Raw genomic sequence first — 21897 nt, 5'->3', positions numbered from 1 at the left:
TGAATAGACCCCTTAAAGGGTCTTGTTTCAGTCCTACTATACTGCTCCTAAGGGGAAAACGGTTTACCTTGAGGGCTACTTTGGGAAAGATTCATTCGTTCATTCATTCATTTTCTGCTGTTCACCCTAAGGTCCTAGGGCAAGTTGCAACATTAAAAAAACACCATTAAAACTGTGTAAATCAAGTTACAACCATAAAAATAAGGCAGGTCCCAAAAATACATATCTCAAGTGTCAAAAGCCAGGGTAAAAAGAACAACCTCTGGAAGCTGTATCATGAAGGTGTCAGACACACCTCTGTGGGGAGGGCATTCCACAGCTTAGGGGCCACCACAGAGAATGCCCTTCCCCGGGACACACACACAGTCTCTGAGGGCAGAGAAACTCCTAAGAGGGCCCCCTCTGCCGATCTCAGCACCCAAGAGGGTCTATAGGATAGGAGGCAGTCATTCAGATATTGGGGTCATGACTCATTTCCCAAATTTTGGTTGCCAGCTGTTGTTGGACTACAACTCCCATCATCCCTAGCTAGCACAACCAGTGGTCAGGGATGATGGGAACTGTAGTCCAAAAAAAACCAGGTGGGGACACAAGTTTGGGAAACCCTGATTTGGAGGCTTTAAACATCAATGTGCGCACCTTGAATTGGGCCAGGAAATGAACGGGCAACCAGTGCAGCTCTTTTAGTACAGCAGATGACCGTGGCAGCTTGCATATTCCCCCATATTTCTCTTTTAAGTGAAGATAGTGGTGCCAGGGAACCAGGACAGTATGATGAGTTGGGTGCGAGTGGCTCACTTCAGACGGGCTCTACCACACACCCCAATTCTGTGCCACCTATGTGACACATTTCTAGTTGTGAAGCATGCGGTAGAACCCACTTTGGAGGTTGTGCACAGCTGCACGTGTGGCAAGAGGTGTACAGTACCCACTGTACAACTGGCAATGTTTCCTAGGGTAAGTTTCTTGGGTTGCACACTCCTTGGTTTGTTAGTGCAGTTATGCTGTCCCAATATATTATGGTGCCGCAGCTGTTGCTAAGTTATGCTAAATATTAACACTAAGTATATTTTATAGCAACCACTCTGCAACAGAAAAAAACAAAACCATTCTGGGAAATTGTTCACTTCTAGAAATCTTTATCAAAATCTATCACCTGCCAATTGGCAGCTAAGATTTCCACGGGGGCTGTGACCCTCTAGCTTATTTTTCTGTACAACTTTCGTATCTTTCAAGTACTTAAGTGGATCCTATCTTCTCCATAAACTGGCTTACCTTAAACCACACGTGTTTCTGATTGTTGCTGGGAACTTAACTTGCTTGGCCGGCACTGATGGCCGGCACTTTCCCCTGTGGAAAGCTGAAAAGCGAGCAAGGTCCAGGGGCACAAATGCTTTCCACGTGCACCAATATTCAGATATGCTTTGCTAGCTTTCACATGCATACGGCCCTCTCCGTTTATACAGGGTTGGCTTTTTGTCCAAGTTTAGACACTGGGATACTTAGACACTGTGCTGTAGAATCAGAGTGGTGCTATATTGCAGAAAAGTACGTCTGGAAAAGGGGTGAGAAACTTGTTCACATTCAGATGCAGCCTTCCCATTTATATTTCCAAATTGCTTACTTGGTTGCATTTAACATGATTTAAATGTACAATAGGTGCCAAGCTGCTGAAAGTGTACATTACACTTATTTCATAACATTTTAACTCTGAAATTGTTGCCCCCAAATGTGGAAAACTGAGACAGGTTGTATAAAACCTATATACAGGCTTAGAAATCACTTTTTTAAAAAAAAAAACGAAGGATTGGGGTGTCTTTTTATGACAGATATTTTATATTAAAAAAACTGGTCACATTTCCCCCTGCTTCCCCGCTAGTGGAAGCTGAGATGATTCTAACAAAGGTTGCACAGCACAGAGACACATGTGTCCGTATGTTACCCCTTCCTTTCTTTCTTTTTAGAGAGACAGAAAGTTGCAAGCCTACAAATTCTGTGACTAATTAAGGCTACATCTGCCTGCGAGCATATGCACCTGGATCGTGGGGTAGAACACCTTGTGATGGCAAGGAGCCAATAGAGGGTAGCCTCCTCTCAAGACAATGAAGAGCATAGCATGACCTTGGCTGCAAAGGGCACTTCCAGTCACAACTCTGGGGGGCAGCCAGGACATAGGACAGGTGGCTTCTCAGCAGGCAGGTTGGCTTTGAGCAGCAATTATGTCTTAGTTGGCAGAGTGGAGCATGGTTTGGAGCCTGGGACTCAGCAGTCACCCTAGCTGCTTGGTGAAGGGGATGTGAGAGGTGACAAGATCTGTGGAGAGTTCCCCCACAGAACAGAAATGAGGTCTCCTAGGGACCACTAGGCAACAAAGGTTTTCTTTGGGATTCCTCCATACTTGGTTGGCTCAGCATGCTGGCTTACATCCCTCACACCCAGAGTACTCAGAGAATTGTAAAGGTAAAGGTACCCCTGCCTGTACGGGCCAGTCTTGACAGACTCTAGGGTTGTGCGCTCATCTCACTCTATAGGCCGGGAGCCAGCGCTGTCCACAGACACTTCCGGGTCACATGGCCAGCGTGACAAGCTGCATCTGGCGAGCCAGCGCAGCACACGGAACGCCGTTTACCTTCCCGCTGGTAAGTGGTCCCTATTTATCTACTTGCACCCGGGGGTGCTTTTGAACTGCTAGGTTGGCAGGTGCTGGGACCGAACGACAGGAGTGCACCCCGCCGCGGGGATTCGAACCGCCAACCATGCGATCGGCAAGTCCTAGGCGCTGAGGTTTTACCCACAGCGCCACCCGCGTCCCTACTCAGAGAATAGACTCTGGCTAATCAGTTTCTTCCCTTCAAACTGTTGGTGATTCTTTGTTAAAGAATTAAATGTGCATAAGGCCCATCATAGCAGTTTGCTGGGTGTTGGTTTAACCAGAGAGTGCAGGGCACCTTGTAAGTTGGGATCTATTTGTAACCATGCAAAAACAGGTGGGGTGCAGCTTTGGGGCGGGCATCTTGAGGAAGGAGATGAGCAGGGATGTGTAGAAGTGGAAAGGGCACAAAAAGGATGCCCTGGCTGGGTGCCCAGGTGGTGCCATGATGAATATGCGATAGGGCAGAGCATAGCTATATCCTATGCCAAACACATTCACATGTGCAGCCCACTCCCCAAAGCTCAGCTCACTCATGTGTGTGCATCCTGCTCACACACAGCCGAACACCCAACAACCACACACAGCTTCCTTGAATGGATGTTTCTAATACCAAGGAGACATTCTGAATCACTAGAGTAAATAACCATCTGAAACCTACCCAAGCTTGGGGCTTAAAGAGTTAAACTCACAGCCCTCCAGATGTTGTTGGACTGCAGCTCCTATCAGTCCCAGATGACCAATAGTCAGGGATGATGGGAGTTGCAGTCCTACAGCATCTGGTGGGTCACAGGCTCCCCACCCCCAAGTTAAACTAAGGAACAATGTGGTAGAGAAACAGCAGCATGTACATTCTATCAAGGGAAGGTGCACTGTCAAGTTTACACCTGCAAGATACAGGAGTAAGTAAACAGGAGTCCAAGATGGCAAAAGAGACCCAGAAATTGCATTTTAGCCTACTCCTGGTTTAATTAAAAGTCTCTATCTCTTTGTCTCTGGATTTAGACCATTGGAATGTAGAATAAACTGTTTTGATGCTATAGGAAGCAAAGTCCAGAACTCGTCAGGAAGCTAGTATTTCTTCAACGGTTTTAAATATTATTTTTGCAGTGCCGTGTTAACTTTGCCCTGCATTATGTTGGTGTCCTGGCATCACACGTGTAACCCATGCACTATCCCACCCCTGTTTCAGTCCTTAATGTTTCGTTTTGCAGTGCATATTAAGTGTGGCCTGCTGTAGCACAAAATGAATTTTCACATACAAGGTAAAAAGGACACTCCCCTCCTGCTATTTTTTTAAGGGTCATTACAAATATACATGATTTTAGTGTTAAGGCTGCTGGAGAAGCACACACACTGCATTTTTTGGAAAGAAGTACAGCCTCCTCTCTTGGATTGAGCAGAGGCAAATCCTGGTTTTATGCTTTGCAGCAGAAGCCAGATGTGCAGAGTGCTGACTGGCTCCCCTTTGCATCACTCATGAAGGTGCCTCCCTCTCCCCACCACCCCTGCTGCCTTTAACAGAGTACTTCTTCAAGAATATAATAATGGCACGCAAAAAATGTTTGATCAGATCCATATGCCAGCTGCTTCAGAGGGGGAAGTGGGCAGCCCATGTGTGACATGTGGGAGGGCTGAAGAAGAAGAGCCACCAATCAGTACTTGAATCCAGAGGCTGGGTGTGTTCTTCGAGGAACAAAGGTAGGAGGAAGCAGACTCACTCCACAGTAGAAACACCTGTGCCTGCTTCCATATACAGCGGTACCTCAGGTTACATACGCTTCAGGTTGCAGACTCCGCTAACCCAGAAATAGTACCTCAGGTTAAGAACTTTGCTTCAGGATGAGAACAGAAATCGTGCTCCGGCAGCAGCGGGAGGCCCCATTAGCTAAAGTGGTGCTTCAGGTTAAGAAAAGTTTCAGGTTAAAAACGGACCTCCAGAATGACTTAAGTTCTTAGCCCGAGGTACCACTGTACATCTCTATACATGCTTAGGGTACAATCCTAAGAGGCACGGATAGCTACATCCTCCATTCATTTGTCTAATCCTCTTCAAAAGCCATCAAAGTTGATGGCCATCACTAACTAGTGGGCCTGAATGCAGCAGGAAAAATCACAGCATCTAGAACAGGGATGTGGACCCCTGGCCTTCCAGATGTTGCTGAACTACAACTCCCATCATCCCCGGGGGCCGATGAGAGTTGTGGTGCAGCAGCATCTGCAGGGACAAAGGTAGGTTCCGCACAGTTGATCAAGAACTCTAGGAACCAAGGAAGTCACCTTATATAAAGTGAGGCTATTGGCCCATCTAGCTCAGTATTATCTCCTCTGTGCTGCAGGAGCTCTCTGCACTTTCAGGCAGGGCCATCTCTGTCTGGAGATCCCAGGCTTAACCCTGAAGCCCTCTGCATGAAACCATGCATTCTACTACGAAGCTGTAGAGCTTCCCTTCCTGCCGCCCGCAGCGACAGAGTTATATTCCGAGTTATTCATATGTCTCTTACTGACAGAGCAACAAAATTAAATAAAATTGCCACCTTTTTAATCAATACTGGTTCTTTCTCTTAAGCTGCCTGGCTCAAAAACCTTTCTTGCCTGCTGCTGCAGTCACCTGAAATTCAGGGTGCACACACACAGACACGTCTCGAAACATCAGGAATAAATAGAAGTGCTTTAGAAGAACTACAGTGGGTCAGGGATAGAGGCGGGACAGCAGCAGTTTTAGCAGAGTAGGAGAAATGAAGGCTAAAGCTGAGAGACCTTTAAGGAACTAGGATGAGGATAGTTTTAGAGGTCTGCAGGTTACTGAATGCCACGACCCAGTGACTTGGACAGTGAGCCAGATTGAAATGGGTGAACTGAGTCACAGCTGCACCACCTACAGAAGGTGGTCCAGCAACTAGGGCACATCAGAATAATGAGTCCTTTGAACCTGAGAACCCCAAGATAAGGCCCTCAGGGACTGCAGCCTCCAAGCCAGACCCCACTGAGAAACCAAAATCCTTGCCCTCAGATGCATCATGTACCAAACCTAGCCATCATCACAGCTAGCATATGCAGCAAGAGATGAAACAGAGCTGTCTTTCTGCTCAAGACCCAAGCCAGAAAGATGCCCCTCTATGCATTCCCACTATCCAGCAACAGTGGAAGGGGCCAGGGCGAGGCACTTAGACTCAGGAACTTTATGGGGAACCCTGGGGGCCTCCAGATGTTGTTCCAACTCCAAATCCCATCAACCTCAGCCAGCAAGCCCAATGGTCAGGGATGCTACAAGTTCTAAACCAGCAACATGGATAGCTCAATTGGTTAGAGCATGATACTGATAATTACCAAGGTTGCAGGTTCGATCATCGTATAGGACAGCTGCATATTCCTGCCTTGCAGGGGGCTGGACTAGATGATCCTCAGGTTCCCTTCCAACTCTACAATTCTATGACTACCTGGAGGGCCGCAATTTAGCAACCCCTGATATAAGGACTCAGATAGCACCTGGTACTTTTTGGAACAAGTTGTCTCTTCCCTGAGACCTGCCTGGAGTTTTCAAGGGCATCTCTCTCTCTCTCTGACCACTCTCATTTTCTGTTTCTTGACCTTGAAGTGGGTACATGATCGCTTCCTGACAGTCCCCTGTTCCGGCTACCTCTTTCAGACCACTGCCAGACCTGCTTCCTCCAGATTCCAGCATGGGTTCATCTTTCCCCAGAAACTAGACGCTGACTGGCTTCAGTGGGAGAAAAACCGAAATGCTTTCTTATAAATGATGTGCAGGGTGGAAGAAAAGCTTCCTTAGAATTCTTGCTTGCTAAGGCAGCATAAATGTTTAATTCACAAATCAAGTGGCAGCTCAGCAGGGGGCAAAGTGGATTTTTCCTCACACATAAGAGTATCATTTCTCCTGCAGGTTGAGCTGCGAAAGGCAGTAACCGTTTCACAACTCAGGGTCTTGGGAAAGGATCTATGCAAAAAGAAAGAAAGAAAGAAAGAAAGAAAGAAAGAAAGAAAGAAAGAAAGAAGTCCCTATTTTGTGTGTAAAGTCAACTTCCTCTTTCAAAATCATTCTGAAATATTTCCCGCCCCCCCAAAAAAAAGCTGAATAAGCGCACATAGGCTTGAGATGAGTCTCCCTGCTTTTTCTTGACTCAGCTCATACACAGGCACTGGGGAAAAAGTGCATATGAAGCCGAGGATAAATCTGTCACTACGGAAGCATATAATTAACCTGCAAGACTCATTGCCACCAGGATGGGTCAAGAACAGAGATTACCGGGGTGGGGGGTGGGGGGTGGGACTGGACAGACCTGGAGCTGAGCAAACAAAGCTCCACTGCAGTGAAGCAAAGCCTATTTACAAGTTTACTCAGAAGTAAGATCCAAGGAGGACGCAGGTGGCGCTGTGGGTTAAAGCCTCAGCGCCTAGGACTTGCCGATCAAAAGGTCGGCGGTTCGAATCCCTGCGGCAGGGTGCACTCCCGCTGCTCGGTCCCAGCGCCTGCCAACCTAGCAGTTCGAAAGCACCTCCGGGTGCAAGTAGATAAATAGGGACCGCTTACCAGCGGGAAGGTAAACGGCGTTTCCGTGTGCGGCTCTGGCTCGCCAGAGCAGCGATGTCACGCTGGCCACGTGACCCGGAAGTGTCTCCGGACAGCGCTGGCCCCTGGCCTCTTGAGTGAGATGGGCGCACAACCCCAGAGTCTGTCAAGACTGGCCCGTACGGGCAGGGGTACCTTTACCTTTACCTTTAAGATCCAAGGAGTTCTCAGGTAAGTGCTGACAGCAGCACAATACTGCAGCCCTAGCAATCACAGTCTTTAAGTCTTTCCCACATTACATGCAGACTTATTGGGGTGTCTGAAAGCTCATACTACTTGAGAACTATGAGCAACGTCTGGCCATATGCCAGTCTATTAATACTGGGGGCCAAACTAGGCATGATGGCAGCATCAGATCTTCCTGTGTTATTAAAAACAAATGAAACGACAGCCACCTCTCTCTCTCTCTCTCTCTCTCTCTCTCTCTCTCTCTCTGTGTGTGTGTGTGTGTGTGTGTGTGTGATTTTAATCTTGGGGCTCATCTACACTCACCTGTTTCCCCACACTTTCTAGGAAAGCCCACCTGGTCTGTGTCCGAGATTCCCCTTAGAGTCCCTTCCAACTCAACAATCCTATGATTCTACAATTTTAATGCTGAATCGGAACAAAGGTTTTCTGTGGATTGCCTGCTCTGATTCAGCGGGCAAGAGTGGGTTTTCAAAGGGGAAATTGTGGGGCTGGTGGGGGAGTGCTCAGACACAGACCTGGAAAGCCCCGACCTGTGCCTGGAAATGCAGAGCAAACTTAAGTGTGGATGAGCCCTTCAAAACAATGAAGAAGGGAAGCGTTAACCCCTTTCCCTGCCCCAATGCAATGGTCCTGACATACCCATATTGTAGCAGCTAATGTACACAAGCACTGGGCAGCTTATCGGGGCAATGCAGAGCTCACTGGTGCTCCGGAAATCTGAACCAAGATTGCTTTGCTTTTTTCATTTGGAATAAATTCTGCACCTCATCCTCTCTTTTGTGCAGGAGTTGATACTGCATGGTCCCGGTGGTTACTTGTAGTCTGGAAGGCCAGGAAGCTCTGATCAAATGCTCCAGAAAAATGAGTTACTACGACCAAACTAAGGAGGAGGATATAAATCTTCTGGCTTTCAACATGGGGCCATTTGGATGAGTGCTTCCTGGGGCAGATTAGCCCCCATCTGCCCAAAACATGGGAAGTCTGGCACCAAGCTTTGAAGCAATCAGGTGCTGCCACTGTGGGAGACAGGATAATAGGTTGGATGGTTTTTTGGGAATGAACCAGGCAGGTAATTCCTACCTTCCTGATCTCACCCTTGCAAGCAGGTTTCCAATGATAAGAGCCAGCTGGCTGTCTCCAATGTAGCTCAAATATCCAGAAACCCCAACTTTTAAAAAATTGCTAGTTCCTTTCAAAGCAATGGAGCTTAGGATACAGCTTCACTGATTTTGTGTGTGCTTGTGTGTAATATATGGGTGTTTGTTTGTTTTTTTAAAAAAATGAAAAGTCAGCTTTCAAGATGCAAAAAGCCCCTTGGAAAATTCCCTGACTTAGCGGCCTTCCCTTTCACCCCCATACCTGTTCGCAGCCCTGCTGCTTCAACACCATTTTTAAGGGATCTTTCATCTTCATTACACAACGCTTGCCAATCAGGGATGCAGTAGAGAACATATTGATATTATAGTGCCACATAACCACCAGATGTGTGTTATGCAAAGAAATCACTAAGGGTAAAATAACCTTTCCCATTGCCCCCCCCCCTCACTAAAGTGGGAGAAAAAGGGACTGTATCCCTGATGCTTGCACAACTGGGCTGATGCTGCCTATATTCTTAAGTTGCACAGCTGGTTTCATTTACCACCAGATCTGCACTCAAGTCATCACATTTCCTCTTTCTAAAGAGGCTGGTTCTACCGATATAGGTAGAACTGGTGCAAATTTTCAAAATCCCATAGTTGCTGCCAGTCTAGGAAGGACCGAAGTGTGCCTTTTACTACATTTCATGGACTGAGCATAAGCCCTACCACCTCTCTGGGTCCTTTTCATCTTTTTGCATCTCTCTTCTAGAGCATGAGACTGTGAATCTCAGGATTTTGGATTCGAGCCCCACACTGGGCAAATGCAGGGGGTTGGACTAGATGATCCTCATGGTCCCTTCCAACTCTACCATTCTATTATTCTAATGCACATAGAGGGGATGATAAGTTAAAGCAAGAAGGAGTACTAAAGAGGGGGGGGGGTTGGGGGAAGGAATCAGGTGTTCCAGTTTAGCCAAGATAGAGTTTAGCTAAAAAGCCTTTAGAACCTGCTAGAGATGGGAGAGGTGCCTTGTTGCAAAATATTGCAAATTTCACTTCTACTTCCAAAAATCATGGAAAAGTAATTAACAAGGCTCTTCTTGGTGGCGGGGCAAGCAGTTGGGGTGACTGCAAAAAGGAAAATGCACAGCTTTTGAAGAAGGAAAAAGGAAAGAAGCCTGTGGAATGGAGGAGGGGTGATTTGCTGCAGGAGTATGAATACATGTAAGAGATAACAACGCTGGTCTTTGGCTCAGTTTGTGTTTGCCATAGCTGCAGTCTTATGCACACTTATCTGGGAGTAAGTTCCATTAAACGTAATGGGATTTAATTCTGAGCGGGCATGAACAGGGTTGCACTGCAGAGGGCTAGACAAGCCCTTTAGCATATTTGAGTTTGAGTTGTAGAGTGGAAGATGGCTTCGCCTCTAAGGAAACAGCAATAACAGCAACTATAAACAAAATAGGTTGTGCAGGGAGATATTGTGCCACTAGTAGAAATGCAGGAATGCTCTGTTAGATGGCCACAACATTTCAGCAACCATCACCCACACAAAACTCACAACTGCCATGGAGATTATGGTTTGTGTGACAAGAAACAGAAGCACCCCCTTAGGAAAGGCTTACTCACAATAACTGAGTAATAGAGGCTGTGTACACACCATACATTTAAAGTGCATTTGAAACACATTTCCCAGCACCCTCCCCCCCAAAAGATCAAAGGTTGTATTGGTACCACTCTATTTTGCCTTGGTCAGACCACACCTGAAATATTGTGTCCAGTTCTGGGCACCACAATTTAAGAAGGATGTTGACAAATGGAACATGTGCAGAGGAGGGCAATCAAAGAAGATCAAGGGTCTGTAAACAAACCTTATGAGGAGCGGTTGAGTGAGTTGGGAATATTTAGCTGGAAAAGAGGACTGAGAGGAGATATAATAGCCATCTTCAAATATCTGAAGGGCTGTCACATGGAAGATGGAGCAAGCTTGTTTGCTTTGGGTAGGACTCAAACCAATGGCTTCAGCCCCTTCTTGCCTTGCGGTCCCTCTGCTCCTACCCAGATAATAGCTAGAGTTCCTAGCACTTGGGCCTTAAAAACCTTAGATTCGATGCCTCCATCTAACAACAAGGGAAATCTCAGAAAATTTAAACAGTGAAGAACACATGCTACTAATTTTCGAAGCTTGGCCTCTGGTGCTGTGAACAGCCAGCTTGCAGCCAAACCCACTGAAAAATTCCTAGGTTTCACCCTCACTTTTTACTCCCATTTCCTCCCCGCCACTTATGTTCCGGTAATTGAACTGGAATACTTGTGCAGAACCTTCTCTCACATCAGTCGGAGAAAGACAGATCCAATACATATACTCAAAGCAACTTTCCACATTTGGTGGTACTCACGAGCCAAGTAGTTAAATAAGCCACTTTTTGCGTGTGTGATATATTATTTTTTGTAGTGAAGTGGTTAGTGTCAAGGCTCTGGCTAATTGGAGACAAGCACAGGCTGAATCACCTCTGACTATGTACTGTCTGTGCGAATGTACTTGCAAGGACTGGTTGTGATCCTAAATGAGAACCAAGCTCCGGGAAACATTTCAGGAGAATATACTGAGCACAAATCAAGCTTTGAGGCAATGCAGGAATGCCTATTGGAAGTGGGATGGTAGCGGAGGAAATCTAGGGGTGGAGGGGGTTGAGGCTGGCACTGCAGGACTGTGTTCTGCAATGACCACAGGGAGATACGCACAGCAGGGGATAATTTTAAACAGTGGACTTAATGGCCTTGTGAGCTGTCTTATACGGGGAGCATTACTTCAAAATAATGCTGCGTTGGGTGGCCCTCCTGCAAGTTCAGCTCCCTTCTCTTCAAAATCTTGCCCTGACGGCACCGCTCTTTGCACGGTCACTTCAAAGGTGTTTTGATTTGAGTCAAAGGGTAATTCAAGATCACCACTTGTTGCACCCGACTTCCTGCACACCTCAACTCATTTCTAAGCACGTCCCTTTCTGCTTCTCATCTCTTTTATTGCTGTACCACTCTGACACCCAGCTTTGGTTTGTGGAGATGTTCAGATCTCTGCTGTTATCATTATAAAAGGGATAGTTCCTTAGCTATTTGCTGCAGAATGTCCTAGGCACTGTGGTCAATGGTGACCACAGATAGCAACAGCTGCCAAACGACAGCCAAACGGCTGTAGTTCCATCATCGGCTTGGAATCAGAGCTGGTGGTGCAGGTGCTAATTCAACAGGCTTACCCAGACACATAATTGCTCATGGGAGCAGTCTACCTGTATGAGAGGTAAGAAGTAAGGGACTGGGCTCATGGATGACAGCTTCTCCTTTTCCATGATTAAATAATAATGATCTGTCTGTCTCCTCATTTTGTTTTGCCATAAAGGAGAAGAGACCTGCTGCCAGCCCCCTTCTCTTGATGCAGGCCACTTGCAGTTATTTGCGCTTATAACCCAGCTGCAAGAAGATCTGCACCACCCTGGAGAAAATGTTGTAAGTTAGCCATACTACAGTTCGAAGCCATTGGCTTTCACTGAATCAGTCCCTGAGGGTCTGGCCAAGCCTGGGGTTCCTGAGTAGCTGAAACAATCACCCACCTTCCTAACCCTGCCGTCCAAGGTGTTGTTAGGGGATGGCTCAGGGGACCTGAGCTCCAAGTCTCTGGGCTGGGCTTCAGATCTCCTGCCCCTTCACTCACCTAGGTGTGTTTGTGTGCTGGCTAGGTGCCCTTCCTCCTGCCATCTAAAGGTGCTTCCAGACTGTTATTCTTTCGCCATGGGATTCAATCCCATGGCAGCAAATTCAAACCGAACAGTCAAGGTGGATTTAGGCCTCTTTTGCAAAGCTGGACTTCTTGCAATAAGCGGGGAAATGCACTGAAAAGTATGGGGCAATGATTGCTTGATGGGGTGTTGTATAACCAACGCTCAATAGCTGGCTTTGTCTAACCTCCCTACAAGCTTTGAGCAAACCAATCAGGATGGAAGCTCAATAAGTGGGTTTCCTGAAAGCAACCCTAATTTGCCCAGAGACGTTCTATACATTTATGCATTTTTGTCATGGGCCCGTACAATGCACCTGATTGTTCCTCTGGTCCATGGCTTGTCAGGGAAGAGCACAGGGGAAGAAGGGATTTCTGACGCTGATTATCCTATATATCATCAGAATTACTCACAGCTTTTTAAACCATACTGTCCAATCCCATTCAGCTAGCTGAGAGAACCTGTCCCTATGCACAGCTCAGCTTCATTCCTAAACTCCTAGGGAAAATCATATCGGACCCAAGGACCTATAACAGTCCACCGAGATGAAAAAATAAAGGACTTTTGGGAATTCACATTGCCAATGAAGTTTTATAATAAAGGAAGTTTTATAATAAAGGAAAAGTCTTGCTTTATGTTTTGTTCATAACTAACATATGCATAACATATAAAGGCTAAGAAATGGACATATGTATAGTCAAAATACTTTTTTAAAGTTCAGAAGCTGTGGGTTGATCTTTCCTGCCTGTCACTACTGAGCTTTTTAGACATGTGGCTAATTCTGTGCATGCATTCCTGAGTATAAAATGCAAAGTGAGAATCAGCCCTGAGGGGCATCTTGCAACCCTTCTTTGTAGAAAGATCTCTCTGTCTCTCATTTTCATCACTGATCAAAAAGTGTGCTTCCTGCACACTCATGCCCCCACCCCTCAAACTGGCATGAGGGAGGCACACAGGTCTAGTTTATGTAATTTATTTCTTCTCATACAAACAGCCCTGGCCTTCTGCAATATGCATTAATGTGGACGATTCTAATGTGTGACCTAAATACAGTTGTACCTTGGTTCTTGAACAGAATGTGTTCCATTCAACTCCTGGAACCATTCGAAATCCAAGGCACGGCTTCCGATTGGCTGCAGGAGCGTCCTGCAGCCAATCGGAAGCTGCGTCGGATGTTCGGCTTTCGAAAATCGTTCGAAAACCAGAACACTCACTTGCAGGATTCGATCAGTCGGGAGCCAATTTGTTCTGGAGCCAAGGCATTTGAGATCCAAGGTACGACTGTAATCCCCAGTACCTTCAAATATAATTCCTGTGGTTGTTTCAGCTGCTGAGATAGTGGAAGGTGCTGCCAGTTATAGCTGTATACATGGATCACATATTAGCCTTGAATACACAAGCTTGGAGAGGAAGGTCCAGCATTGTTTTTACAGGGTAAGAAAATTGTTGTGAATCAGATGGCAGCTCCCCCCCCCTTTCTTTTAAATTGGGCCTATGAGAACACCCATTTTTCAAAAGCACACAAGCCACTTCTATTCATTATAATGCTGTTACCAAGCCTAGGCAGGGACTGCCTTTTCCAGTCTTCTTTGCACATGCTCCATTACCATTCTTAATTCATACTGCACTTTCACAGTCCAACTGCCATTTTTTTTTGCAAGTGTTATTCCAGCCAGCCAGGGAAACTGTGAGTCAGGCTCACGTGTTCAGGGACTGGGCAGCAATAGTGCTGGTCATTCTCTTGGACTGCAAATGCATTTCGTGGCCCCATCTTTTAAAGTAGATTTGCCAAGCTGGTGCCCTTCCGATATTTTAGGCTACAACTCCCATCAGACCCAGGCAGCTTGCTGTTGCTGATGAGAGTTGCCGTGCAGTCCAAAAGGCTGGATGAAGACTGATGAAGACTGCTTTGAACCTAGCCTGGATATCGGAGGGCAAAGTTTCCTACAGCAAAGGGTTAGTGTATGATGACCTTTCCTAGTTTGGGTCTACAAGTACCATTTGAAGTAAAACAGAAATTCAGATTCATTTCGCTGAAGTCGCTTAAACAAATGTCATACAGCTAGTATGTAAGAAGAGCCCCGCAGGATCAGACCACAGATCCAACTAGTTCAGCATTGTGCTCTCACTGTGGCCAACCAGATGTCTGTGGGAAGCTCGAAGGACCAGAACACAACAGCCCCATCCCATTGTTCTCCAGGAGAATTGTATTCAGATTTATGTGGCCTCTAATACTGAAGGTAAACATACAGCCGTCATGCTTAGTAGCTATTGGTAGCCTTATCCTTCATGAATTCATCTAACGCTCTTTCAAAGTCATCTAAGTAGGTGGCTATCACTGACTCCTGTGAGATTGAATCTCATAGCATAACTATGAGTTCTGTGATTTTCCGATTTTCAGCTTCACTGCATGTCCCTGAGTTCTAGTATTTTGAGAGCAAGAGAAGCTTCTCTGTTTCCACTTTCTCTGCACCATGTAAAATCTTCTATTATGTCCCGCTTTGCTTGCCTTTCTTTCTAAATTAAAATACCCTAATGTTGTAAACTTTCCTCTTGAGGGGAGTTGCTCTAGCAATCATTTTGGTTGCCCTCTTCTGCACCTTTTCCAGTCCTACATTAAGTCTTATTTGAGGTGTGACGACCAAACAGCATTTCAAGTGCAGTTGCACTACATATTTGGATAAATGCTTTATCATATTGGCAGTTTTGTTTTCAATTCATTTTCTAGGGACCCCCAGAATTGAATCTAGCTTTTCGGTATCAGCCACACACACTGGTTGATATTTTTATCGAGCAACCTCAAAATCCATTTCTTGTTGGTCTCTGCCAGTTACTGCCTGCCATAGCAAAAAACGCCCCTCCTTTAAATACTAATCATCTGCATATGCTAATTCATCTAAATCTATATGCAAATTTAGAATTTTTTCCATTGATTAGCATTACGACGAAAAAATACTGGGAGGCAAGTGAAACAAAGTCTTACAAATTCTTGTTCAAGATCTAACCCTACTGCCTTGACTGCAGGTTCTTCCAGATGGTTACTGTTTTGCCCTGCAATTACAGCGGTTTGGGGAGTCTTGAGCAAAGCCCACTTCCTCAAAAGATCGGACTTTTAGCAATAAGGAAAGTGATGGGGAAATGCACAAGAAAGTGTGGGGTGACACTTTTGATAGTTGTCCCTCAAACAAATCAGGATCAACGATCAATGAACAGCTCATCTGGAAGCACCCTGCTACTGAGCTGAGAAACATAAAATCAAACACTCTAGTCTGCCTGGGCAATAAGTTGGGGGAAGAGGAAGTACAGCAGCTTCCTTCCACACAGTACTCTCATAAGAATTTGGAACTGCCAAGCATAGATAGAGAAACACCTCCAACAAAGCTCTTGGAATAAGGAGTTGGCTTTCTCAGGAAATGTTAAGACAAGTTAACACCTGCCACTGGGGCACTAAGGTCCATTCATCTTCAATCTACACTCCATTCCCAGCCAGGCCCTCATTCACCCCGATAACGTGCAGTCAAGGCTGAAGTGTATTCTTGGGTTTCATAATTGTTTCCTTCTTCACCTGTCTGAGCGTTCAGTAGTATCCTGTAGATTTAAAAGGAGGATGCTGACGGCTTAAAGGACTAGTGCTCAGAGAGGCCCTTTCCACATATAATCCAGCTGCTCGGTACCTTTTTTTCAGTAGCAGACTGCCCCCCTTGCACTGCACGTATTCCAGTTTTGCATGAGGGCAATGGTGCAGAAGAGAAAGCCGGAGAAGACATGGAGTTCTGCTTGGAACAGAACACACAATGAATTAGGGGGCCTCAGATTTCATTCCGTGCGGACTAATCTGTCGGGAATTCAGGCACACTGATAACGAAAGGTACAGGGAAGTAAGTGGCAGGGCTGCTGAAAGATCCTGTAAGTTGTCCTAACCTCCACTCACAAGACACACTCCCAGGACAGCAGGCGATGGTTCACCTGTAATTCCAGCATATTCCACTTTTCCAAGTAATATGTACAAATAGAGTTGGCTCTTGCCTGGCCAACAGAGATCTACTGCTTCAGCTGCCATCGGCTGTGATTCCAGAGAAGAACAGGGTGGAGAGACAAGGTGCCAGAGAAGCCTGCAGAGCCCACACACCTTCAGTTAGGCCCTGGCCCCTTAGTGGCCTTTTAAGCACAAAACCCAGAGAATTCACCTTGCTAACAACAACACTTCGAAGAATATCCTCTGGACAGATTAACCAAGAGTCCATCCAGAGCGCATAGCAAAATCCTAGAATTGGGGAGGGGGGTGGAACAGGAAAATAAATGCAAAGGCCCGCTCCCACCAGCCAATGAGGAAGTAGCAAAACCCCTTGCTTGCCAACACCCACCTCCAAACAGCCAACAAAACTCTGGAAACTAGCAACAACATGTAAACGAGGTAACCGGGACTCGCCCAAAGCAGGGACCTACCCAGAAATACATCATCATGCTGGCAGCCGGGATGTCCACAGAGCCACAGAGAGGTGGTCCGGCCCAGGCCGCTGGGTGTCTCCCCGGACCCCTGGCTCTCTCCGTCCTGGGATGCTGACCGGGGTTCCCTCCTTTCACAGGTGCTGTCCCGTTGACACCAGATGCAGGCCACCGCGTGCCTCCTCGGAGACTGCCATGGGCAAATGACGTGCCAACTTGGTGAAGGAATTGCAGGTGGGGGTTGGGGGTTTGGTGGCTTCCAGGAGGGCGGCAGCTGAGACGAGGGAGCAAGATCCTGACAACAGGAGGTTGGGTTTTCTGTGGGGTTAACCACGAAAACACCAGCCCCTTGGAGGGAAAAGGGAGGGAAGCAAGCCAGACCTGTTCTTCCCACAGAGCTCCTGGAGCAGGGCGGGCAGGCTGGCTGGCTGGCCGCACAGGGTTTGCTGGCCGGATGTGTGGCTCCAGTGAGAGAAGAGGCGCCTCAGCTCACGGACAAGCGGGCTCACTTGACAGGTTGCCGTGGATGGGATGGGTGGGGGTGGAGGCTCTGTGCCGTGGGGATGCGTGTTATGTATGTGCGTGTTTGTGTGTGTGTGTGTGTGTGTGTGTGTGTGAGAGAGAGAGAGAGAGAGAGAGAGAGAGAGAGAGAGAGAGAAAGAGAGAGGCAGCTGGGAGCGGAGGCTCCCGCCGCTCTGACACTCTGCAGTGTATGTCCTGCCTCAGCATTTTCCAAGCTACCCTGTCAATAAGGAAACTGGCCGCTCATGTAATTAACCTGTGAGGTGCCAGCTTCCTCCCTGCTGGTGCCGAGCCTCCAGGCATTCTTGCTGCTCTCTGGCCCTTGGCTTGTTACCATAAGCAGGTCTTGCCGTGATTAAGGAGGACAAGGGCAGCTGGTGACACAGACAGCCCCTGTTTTAAAGGGCAGCGAGCCTTCAGGCTGACAAGAGATTCAGTTCTCCCAACTCCAAGGTTATAGAAAATAAAGGCCTCGAGGCCTAACTAAAATCAGACACTCGTTGTGTCAACTGTGCGGGGAAGTCTGTGTCCCAAAAAGCTTGCTAGCTAAGCTGATTTCCAAAAGGACCTGATCTTGTATCTTCTTGCTAATTTTGTTGGTGCCATGCTCACAGCTGCAGGGAGGTTTTGTGAGGGTTCCCACCCAAACAGGGTGTTCATTTTATCGCTGATGGGGAGAGCACATCTCTCTACTAGGCTGGGGTTTCTGATTATGGCTATGAGGCGGGAAATGGGGTTACCTGGGCATCAAAGGCTGCGGAGTACTGGCTAACTCTCCTGTGCTTTGCCCATATTGTTCAATCCACGCTAAGCTCTTGGACTATGCAAGGGCTTCAGACTCAGGGGCAGTTGCATGCCAGAAGGCCCCAAGAAAGGTTAGTGGGAGCTGTACACCAGCACCCAGATGGCCTCTTGTGTGTCGCGGCGCCCTCTACTGTTAGCAACCTCATGCCCAAGACACTCCTCCAAACCAGAAAATGGAGGCTGCACTCTCGGCCTGCCTTAGTAACCTTCATTCTCTTGGCAAAGCACCCACTGTCTGCCGGAGCCCAGTGTCCATTCTTTGGCAGCCCTTATTCTGGAGAGAACCCCCAGTGACTTTTAAAGGAGAACTCTCATGTGATGGCCCATTTAACTTCTTTTCTTCTCTTTTTCTCAAGACACAGGGTGTCTCTGGACCGAAGAGCAGTGAAGAGACAGGGAAGCCCAGTTTCCAGCTTCTCCTGATGGCCCAAGAGCAGGACTAGATGCTACAAAACGCACCACCTCCCTTTCCGCCCTTCATTGTGACACCACACCATGAGTTTACCCGCCTTCTCATTGCTGGCTGCTAGTAACCACAAAATGCATTGCATAAGGACACTGTAACGTGCATTATGTAACATGACAGGCATAGGCAAACTCAGCCCTCCAGATGTTTTGGGACTACAATTCCCATCATCCCTGACCACTGGTCCTATTAGGTAGGGATCATGGGAGTTGTAGGACAAAAACATCTGGAGGGCTGAGTTTGCCTATGCCTGCTATATGAGATGCTAACAGGAAGAAAGGAGACACAGAAATGGAGCAGCATCAACTTCATCTGTGCAACATTTAGCAAGCTGAACACTGGGGCCTTGGATGATTCCATTGCCCCTAGAACGCCAAGCTAATGTATTTGGACATCAGGCCACATTATTCCTCTGTCCACAAAGGAGGGGAAAATTAAACAGGGCAGGATACACGCCCCAGAAATGGTACGAAATGCCTTAAGTGAATGAAGCCCCACCTGATTTTCTCAATAGCATACACAATGTCCCGCTCAAGTGTGCTGAATTTCTGCTGCTCCTGCCAAGCCCAGGAGGAGTGAAGCCCCCCCCCCACCTGCCTCTTATATGCACATGTGAAGAGGACTTGAACTGTGTGCTTCAGAGAGGAGGGTGAGACTCTAAAAAAGGGCAGGGGCTTCTATCCCTTTAAGATTTCACATATCCCATTGGCACAGCTCTGCCGCCCCGCCCCCAACATAGCATGATGGCAATGGGGGACTTGCACCTGTTAAACCCCACTTCCCCCTTCAAATTTCTCCTAGGGGGAGAGGGCCTGGTCCTTTCGGGAATACAATCATCAAGCCAAGTGCTCTGCTGCGTAGCCTTTGATTTGCTTCTCCGTTAATTCATACAATGATTTGATTGGTCTATGGCACAGCTGCTGTTTTACATTATTGGATTATACCCCAGTGTGCAATTCTCCAGAGTTCAGCACAGTGAATAGCTATTCTTGCCCTTCCTAAATTACGGATCAGGGGCTGACATTAACCCCTCCATCAGCTACAATGTCAGAAGGATGCTGGTGTTCTGCATGGAAGGCAGGGCAGTTACTGACAGCTGGGTGCTTACAAGCCAAGACCTTGACTGCTCAGTGATGACTGTCCCAGTGACACCAAAGCCTGAGACTCTGTGGCACGTGTGTGCCTCTTGCCCCGTTCTCCATCCTTGGGCACAGGCTTCTCAGGCTGTGTACTTTTTGGGGCATGAATAACTCCAGCAAGAATGTGGCACGGTGATAAATGACTTTGTCCAACATGAACACACACAATCCATCTGCAATTAACACACTAGGAAATCGCACACACCTGTTTGGCACCAGGCTGGACTGTCATCTTGGTTAACGACCCTGAATGGTGCCAATCAAAAGATCAGACGGGAAGCTCACACTAAACTAGCAAATGAATCGAGTTTTGCTACAGACCTCAAGCAAACTCCTCAGCTTCTCCAAGGTACATTGCCCCAGAGTTAACCTCCCACAGGGCTCTGCTGTTCATGTTGGGGTGGTTATGTGACTGTAAGAAGGAGCTCTGCTACAGTTGTGGAGATGCTGAGGGCCAGGGCTTTTTTGCAACTGGAACCCACTAGAACTCAGTTCTGGCACCTCTAGGAGAACAAGGCTAGGGTGTGCTGCAGGCTCCGTGGTAAGTGCGCGCCTTGTAAACATTTGCCAATGCCTTAGAGCTGGGGTGAGGAAATTCAGAGTGCAAGAATACTGCGTCTGACGTTTTACATGACTGGGAGAAGGAGAAGGACTTACACAACTGCCTTGTGTAACTGTGCGGCATCAGAGTATGGATTGGGAACTGGGGAGTAGTGGTGCCATTCAGATTTTGAACCACTGTACTCATCATTTTCTGGGGATGATGGGAGCTGAGAGTGCCAAGAGGGCACCAAGCTGGCAATGCTTGCTCTAGTAGAAATCTTGCCTCTGCCATGAATACATTAGGTGACCTTGGACAAGCTGTTATTCTCAACCTCTCCCAAGAGCTTATACAGTAGTAGTAATAAGAACAATCCTAGCCTACCCTATGGGGTGGTTGTAGAATTACTGAAATAATTATACAGAAGTAATATAATAATCATCACCATCATCTTAATTCTCAACTATCCACTTTAAAACAAAGCAAAAGTAAAGCCACACATCTCATCTCTACCACTCTGGTTGACCTTGGGGATGACTATCACTGTAATGAAGTGGTGGGCAGCCTATGATCCTGAGCCGTTATCTGTTTGTTTGTGAGATTTATACATTGCTTTTTGAAGAAATCCACCACAAAGCGGCTACAACATTTAAGAATACAAATCCATTTCACAAAACATTTCAAAACACTTACTGTGGAATTCAAATTGGAGCTTAGGAGATGGTTCTGTCAGCACAAGAATTTCTGCTTGTCAGATGGAACCATCTCCCCTCTCCTTCCTCGGGGTGTGTGTGTGTGTGTCTACTGCCCCCCACCAAGTTGTTTTGGGGAATGTGGGAGGCATGTGGGAGTGAGGAGAAGAGAGGGGAAAGCCCCATGGTGCTAGCGCAACTCATTCGTCATTTATCTTAAAGTACCAGCAAAAATATTGAGTGAGTTTAATCCCTCCTCATTTTCCAAAGACTGATCTGGCGTTGTAGCTACGTACATTTGTAAGCTATGAGCCAGGAAGCCCATGAGTCAAACCCCACCTCAGTCGTGAACTCACTTAGGTGACTTCAGGCAGCCATTCCTCAGTCCTCATTTGTGATACAAGTATGCCTAATAACACAGGTCTACCTTACATCAATTATTATTAATAGGTGTTTCCAGACTGTCACTAATTTGGGTGGGATTCAACCACACACCAGCATATTCAGTTTGCACATTTATAGTTAAGTAGGAACTCTCATGCAACGAACTCACATCCCAAAAAAATCTGACTTTTTGTGGTAAGGAAAGTGATGGGAAAGTGTACTGGAAAACGTGGGATGACACTTGCTTTTAAGCAGCCTCATCTAACCTCGCTGCAAACCAACTCAAGTAAATGCTCAAAAAACAGCCGACATTTTCTAATCTCCCTACAAATAAGCAAAGCAGGATGAATGCTCAACGAACAAGTCATCTGGAAGCAATGATGACGACGAAGACAACGATGATCAATTATCATCATTAATTTACTACCACCACAACATTACCAAGTGTTAGCTTCACTTCCAGGCTCTGGGATACTAGCACTGTAGATAAGATTTAGCAGATTCAGCAGATGGCAGCTGACCAAACGCTCTTCTCTTTTGAGATTAAATATGAACCTACGTGGACCTTTCTCCTGTGTGCATCTGCTAGAGAACAATGATCTTGTCATTTTATGCCTTTCCTAA

The 21897-nt window shown here is 46.8% G+C and overlaps 2 protein-coding genes across 3 annotated transcripts in view; both read right to left on the bottom strand.

The window, feature by feature from the left end:
* The window catches only part of RBFOX3 (RNA binding fox-1 homolog 3), a 352350-nt gene that overhangs the window by 74021 nt on the left and 256432 nt on the right, over window positions 1–21897 (bottom strand). The window lies entirely within an intron of this gene.
* Window positions 1–21897, bottom strand: part of CANT1 (calcium activated nucleotidase 1) — a 164040-nt gene that overhangs the window by 139662 nt on the left and 2481 nt on the right. The gene's annotated exons all lie outside the window — the stretch shown is intronic.

This window comes from Podarcis cretensis, assembly GCF_951804945.1.
Source record: "Podarcis cretensis genome assembly, chromosome: 2".
Lineage (NCBI taxonomy): Eukaryota > Metazoa > Chordata > Lepidosauria > Squamata > Lacertidae > Podarcis > Podarcis cretensis.
Note: the sequence above shows the minus strand (reverse complement) of the source record. Positions and strands in the feature narration are given on the sequence as shown.